The sequence below is a fragment of the Crocuta crocuta genome, unplaced genomic scaffold (genome assembly GCF_008692635.1).
Source record: "Crocuta crocuta isolate KB4526 unplaced genomic scaffold, BGI_CrCroc_1.0 scaffold189, whole genome shotgun sequence".
NCBI classification, from domain to species: Eukaryota; Metazoa; Chordata; class Mammalia; order Carnivora; family Hyaenidae; genus Crocuta; species Crocuta crocuta.
In genome coordinates this window covers 3,801,876-3,807,964 of record NW_027551564.1, presented here as the reverse complement: position 1 = coordinate 3,807,964, position 6,089 = coordinate 3,801,876, and positions in this window count along the sequence as shown.

The following is a 6,089-nucleotide window of genomic DNA, read 5'->3' as shown; positions in this document are numbered from 1 at the left end:
GAGTATATCCTCGAATTTGGCTCTTTAAATGATCACTGATGGAGTTTGAGGTTTTTTTTCAAATTTTTATGGGAATAAACAATACTTCTATGAATTTTCTGGTATCTATTTACTGGTCATATAGCAATTTCTCTACAAGCAGAAATTTTAGTCCTAGGCTAGCATATCTCCAGCTTTCCTAGATGGTTCCCAACTGTTTTCCAAATGGAGATTAGATTTTTATCATAGAAAACTAAGATTTCCTTTTCTTGCATCATGACCATAACGTACTACTTTCCATCTTCCTTTTCTTCCAGTTTATTTATATCACAAATCTGGCCAAAACAAACTTCCATGTTTATTCTAGCAAAGAAAATTTACTTATATCCAAGTCATGTATCAATGATTTTATATATTTTTTTCTCTACAAGAAAAAAACCTTTGGGGGGAGTGGATTAATAATTGCCTAATTACTTTTTGTTTGACTTTCCATGGAATCGTCACTCATTTATCTGTATGCTTTCCTGGAATCCTGGAACTACAAAGCCCTATAAATATGGTAAAAGAGCAGTCAGTCTTTATTCTATTTTTTCTTTGGAGATATCCTTTCTTTGCTCTTCTGCTCCGAACCAGACTGACTGCCTTGTGGACGGTTGGACATAACCCCCCCCCGCGCCATCATCTTGAGAATCGTTTTTTGAGTCTTTCCTGTTCTGGACTCACCTGTTTCCTGGTTTTCTTAATTTCCTTCCTTAGTTTGCTTAATCATCCCTTGGTAGAGTAGCTTTACATTCTATCTTTCCTCAGCTTCACCTTCAAAATTCTTTCATTATGTTTTATTTCTGTGAACCTATTTTCAATTACCCAAGGCACTTTCTCGATCTTTGAATGCTTCTTTTGTTCATATAGAGCATTCTGGTTTTGCTTCTTGTTTCTTATTGCTCTGGGAAAATTTATTTTAATTTTCTTGAATTTTACTTGAGCTCCCTGTGCTTTTTCTGTTTCCTCAGTTCCCCCACCTGTTTGTTTGTTTCAGGTTCTGTCTTTAACTTTAGGCGTTTTCCTAAAATGTCTACTGGCCTTAGTCTGCTCATTCATACTGAAAAGTGTGGCAGATTGAAACTTCTACTTATGTGGGTGCAGCAGAGCAGGAGTAGAGCTCATTTCGATGAGAACCTTCCTTATCCCCATATTGATACCTATAGGTATCTTCTTCTTGAGCTGATTTTTTTCCCCCTGGAATAGAATCTTTGGTCTTTTGTCTGGGTTGTCTAAGGCTGCTCTTTTGGTTGCCTCGTGTGAGATAAGAGGTGAGTTCTGATTGTCTATGAGGCAGATGTTTCCTTAATCCCTTTGAATCCAGTAAGGGACCTCATTTCCACCTTCAGCCTGTCCCCATTGTGACCAAGTCCATGGATAATCTGGCACAACTCTCCAGAGAATAAGCCACATGTCTTTTAGCTGACTAGGGAACACCTACCCATTGTACAGGCTAGAGACGAATGCTGGAGTCTAATCCTTCAGATTTTTAATCAATTCTTTTATTTTGGCCTCACTTTAGACCCTTGCCTCCAAAGATACCTGCCATGCCTGAGTTTCTTCTGAGACAGGGAACATGGCACCCTGCTTCCCTGCAGACATTTAGTAAAGAGAACTGAAATCTGAATGCTTTGCCCTGTACCATCTGGTGTTTATCTTACACAATTTTAGCAATGTTTCTAAAAGTCAGCTGGTGTCTGTCCTTTCATCTCTACCTTCATGGGTTTACACCACTTTTAAATATTTTTTTTTGTCATTTTAATGGAGTTTTCAGAAGGATGAGGAGAAAAGCATATATGTTTAATACACTATTATTAACCAGAATCTTTACCCTTTGCTACTGCTAAGGTAACATGATATATGATCCTGTATGATCCTGTATATATAGGAGATAAGATTCTGTATATACAGGAGACATTACTGAATGAATGGCGGCTGAGGAAATAGAGATATGGCATCATCACACATCACGCACACGTGCAATAGCTTCTCTGGTTGAAGCTCGTTGTATCCCAATCAGAGTTCATTCTGTCCTCAGAACTCTTTTCTTCTCTCCAGTTCAATTGCTGTGTCTCTTTTCCCTTATTATTTATCTAAGTCAAGGGTCAGCACATTTTTTTCTATAAAGGCCAGATAGTAAATATTTAGCCTTTGTGGGCCATAGAGTGTCTGCTACAACTACCCAACTGTGCTGTTGTTGTGAAAGGCAACTATGGCCCATATGTAAACAAATGGGTGTGACTTCGTTCCAATAAAACTTTACTTATACATGCAGGCCAGCAGGCTGGATTTGACCCTGAGGCATAGTTTGCTGATCTCTGATCTAAGTTCATGGTCATTCCAGCCAGAATCCTCTACATTGAGCTTTATTTCCACATCAACCTGCTCAGTATGTCCTGATGACTATCTTTTCAACAGACCAGACCTGTTTCTAGCATCCCTGCACGTTTCCTTCCTCAGCCCCTCGGCATTTTGACCTGTTAGTTGCAGGGGCTGTTTTCCAGTCTAACTGCTTTCTGCCCTGTAGTCCTCTGATGCATGCGCCACACTGCTTCCAAAGTAGTCTTACAAGCACAGAGCTCATCTTGTTATTCCTTGTTTAAAATACAGTGCTTTGCACGTATCTACACTGTAGGGCTTCCCAATTTTAGGTCCGTAAGAGCTATTTGAAGTCTTTGTTAAATTAAATACTTCTGGGCCTCACCCCAGAGGTTCCGGTTGTATGGATCCAAGTTGGAGGCCAGGAATCTGTGTTGTAAACAAGACATCTCAGATGAGCCTATGGTGTGCAGTCTGCAGACATTTGAGAGATACTGGTCAGGGGTAAAGGGCAAACCCCACCGTGTGAAACACAGCCGCCCCAGGCTGGCCTGTCTCTCCAGCCTGACCTCTAATGGCTCCCCCTCAGCATGTGAGGGGTCAGGCCCTTTCCCTGAAATGGCCATGTTGGCCCACCCATTTTGCTTGTCCCACTTGTAGTCATTTAGTCAGCTGTGCCATGGACTCTTCGTCTGCTTGACAAACTTCCTTTAAGGCTCAGGTACTGACTCCTCTGGTGAGTTTTCCTAAACTCCCTGATTCTTTCCATGCATGTATCTATGTACCAGTACCTATAACTTGTTAGCTGCCTTGTTTGCTTGTTTCCCTTATTAGACTGTAAATTTCTAAAAAGCAGAGATTATGTCTTCTGCATTTGTGTATGCCTAAATATTAGAGGGTACATTGAAATTGTATAGAAGTGCACTAGAAATTTGATTTGATATAAGAATTAGGGGGATATTAATACATATTTTTAATAATATTAACCTGAGATAATTAAACTGAGGCTCTGAGATGTTCACTGACTTGTTTGAGGTCATATTGTCAAAACAACCAAGGACATATTTTCCCTCCCTTCCTCCCTCCCTCCTTTCTTCCCTTTCTTTGCCCCTCCCCCCTTCCTTTCTTCCTTCCTTCCTTCCTTCCTGCCTTCCTTCCTTCCTTCCTTCTGGTGATTTTTCCATTACACATGCTGTCTTCTTAATATGATGCACTAATTCCCTGTGCTCATGTGAACCTTAAATCCTGGAAGTATCCAGTGGGATTTACCAATTTGGGTATATTTATTCAATCTGTTGATTATTTAATGTTGTCTTTCTGAGGATGACTAATGACTGAAAGCAAGTCATTCAGAGTCATTGCTCTTATAAAGAGATTGGCCTCTGCATTATTTGGATTTCTGGCCATTTCTATCTTTTGATTTTCTTCCAAGAATCTAAATTGTATTTATTCTGTCTACTCTCGATAATAAATTGTGTGCATTATTATTATTGTAACTTGACAACTGACTGTTCAGGAGAAGGGAAGCTTTTGTTAGTGACAGCTTAAAGAGAGTACCACCTATATTTGCCCTTCCTGTACTTCTCACATAGCCCCTGGAACTCCGAACACCTATATCTCAAATGCTCAGCTGAGATTAAGAAGATGAAATCCAGCAGAGGTCAGGGATCACTCAGAAGGCTCTAGAACACTAGGCTGGGTTTAACATCATTGTATGGGAAAAGAGTAAATGCTAATTCTTGGTTATTGTGGTCAGAGAAAGAGGGATCATGTGCTAAGAGATGCAACACATGAACCTCAAGGGCAGTGAGTATGTGATTACTCAGTGCTCAGTTCATTTTGCCTTGTATTAAAATTTTGTTATTATTTCTTTATTTCTGTCTCCTATCAAATAGGAAACTTGCGTTTCATTAATTTCATCCTACTTCATACATAGCAAACACTCAAAAGAAGCTTGTGAAATGAGCGAGTAATTTCAAAAGCTCATTTCAACCTTTCACCTTTGACCTTTTGTCCAATAATGATTAGCCACTGAAATGCTCCACCAGGGATAGGAAGACAGGGGGGCGGGGGGGGAGGATAATTGCAAATTATCAGCCAGATAATCAACCTAGGAAAATTGAATGTCTATATGTATATTTGGTCACTCACAACAATAAAACACAACAACAATGCAGCCTGGAGACCAGAAAATTTAACAACTTTTACACTTCCATGATTATCGTATGCTTAACATAAATAATGTCTACTTGTAACATTTGTATAACCTTTAAACACTTCATCTATTGATATTTAAGAAATTATTATCTGCACAGTGAAAAATAACCTGGTCTTTTTTTCTTAAACAATTTAAAATTTTATTGATTCTGTTTACATAGTAAGGAATCAGCAACTACAGTAGTTGCCACTTTAAGTGACCACAGAAAAACAAAATATATATTTATTTTACAAGTTTATATTACAGTTTTATAGAGTTAGCTACAGCATACCCATGTTTTGCTATAAACTGTATTCCTGTGGCCATATTGGCTTTAATTATGTCGAGAAATCATGTTTGCTTCTTACCAACTTTTATCAGCATGTTAAATTTTTGAAATCAAACGTTTTTAGAAAAGCTACTGAATGCAATTTCATTATAAATAGTACATGTACATACTCTTTGTGTGTGGTTTCAAAGTTTAGCAAGATGATTACAGACCACAGTCTGATACGGAAAAAGGAAAGAGTATTGGGATGTAAATGAGAAGGAAGAACCAAAACTCAGAACATGGTAGTAAAAATGAGCTAAAACTTAAGTGGGAATAAAAAAATATACTAACCAACTGTGAAGGTATTAGTCATCCAAAGCTAATTTAAAATCTAAAGTTTGAAATGTCTTTTGGGTTGACCAGCATCTGAGAAAGTGATTGGGAAGAAATTAATAAACAAGACTGTGAGTGATCTGTAAATAGAATCCATGTGGCACACAAATTAATTATTGTCATTTCTTTTTGGCCACATCTTTGGGTTTTCGTTCACTGTATTATCACATTAGATGCTGGCAGAAGAGAACATTGCTGGCTCATTTCCAACATGTGGCCCAGGGTTACTACGCGAAAAAGAAAGTAGAAACTCTGTTATATTTTAAGACGGAGTTAAAGCTCTTGGGCCCAATTTATTCCTGCAGTCGCTCTGAGAACATTGCGCTGTGTTTTGCTGGAACAGAATCAGGACCTTTTGCATTGATGTGACGGGGCAATGACGAACGTCAGGCTAAGAATGGGAATCCGTCCCCGCGGGTTTCCTCCCACCCCACCTCGCTTCCTCTCTCTTCCGTTCTCTCTTGTACATATTTTCACACACTTATCATCCCAAGTTAACCTAAGGCACTTTGCTGGGGAGATGAAAGAATTAGGCAAGAATGTACAAAGTAAGAGGCCCTTACGGTCCCCCAAAGCCCTTTCGCCTGTATGTGACAAAAAAGCACCACAGCAGTAACTGTTTTCTATTAGTTATTTACAGAAATAATATAAAAATTAGTAATAAGCTTTACAGATAGCTGTTAAATGGATTAATTTTTGTGATTTCACAAAATAGTGTTTTAATTATCATATTACACCTAATGCCACAGACCATGTTAACTGCAGCTCATGGGACAGGACGCTGCTTTCTCCTGCGCCCTGTGGGCCCTGCTCCAGGGAACTCACGTCCTGTCCCGTTTGGGGTTACTGGCTTCTCTCCATTGTAAAGATACACACGCTGGGCCCAGCCCT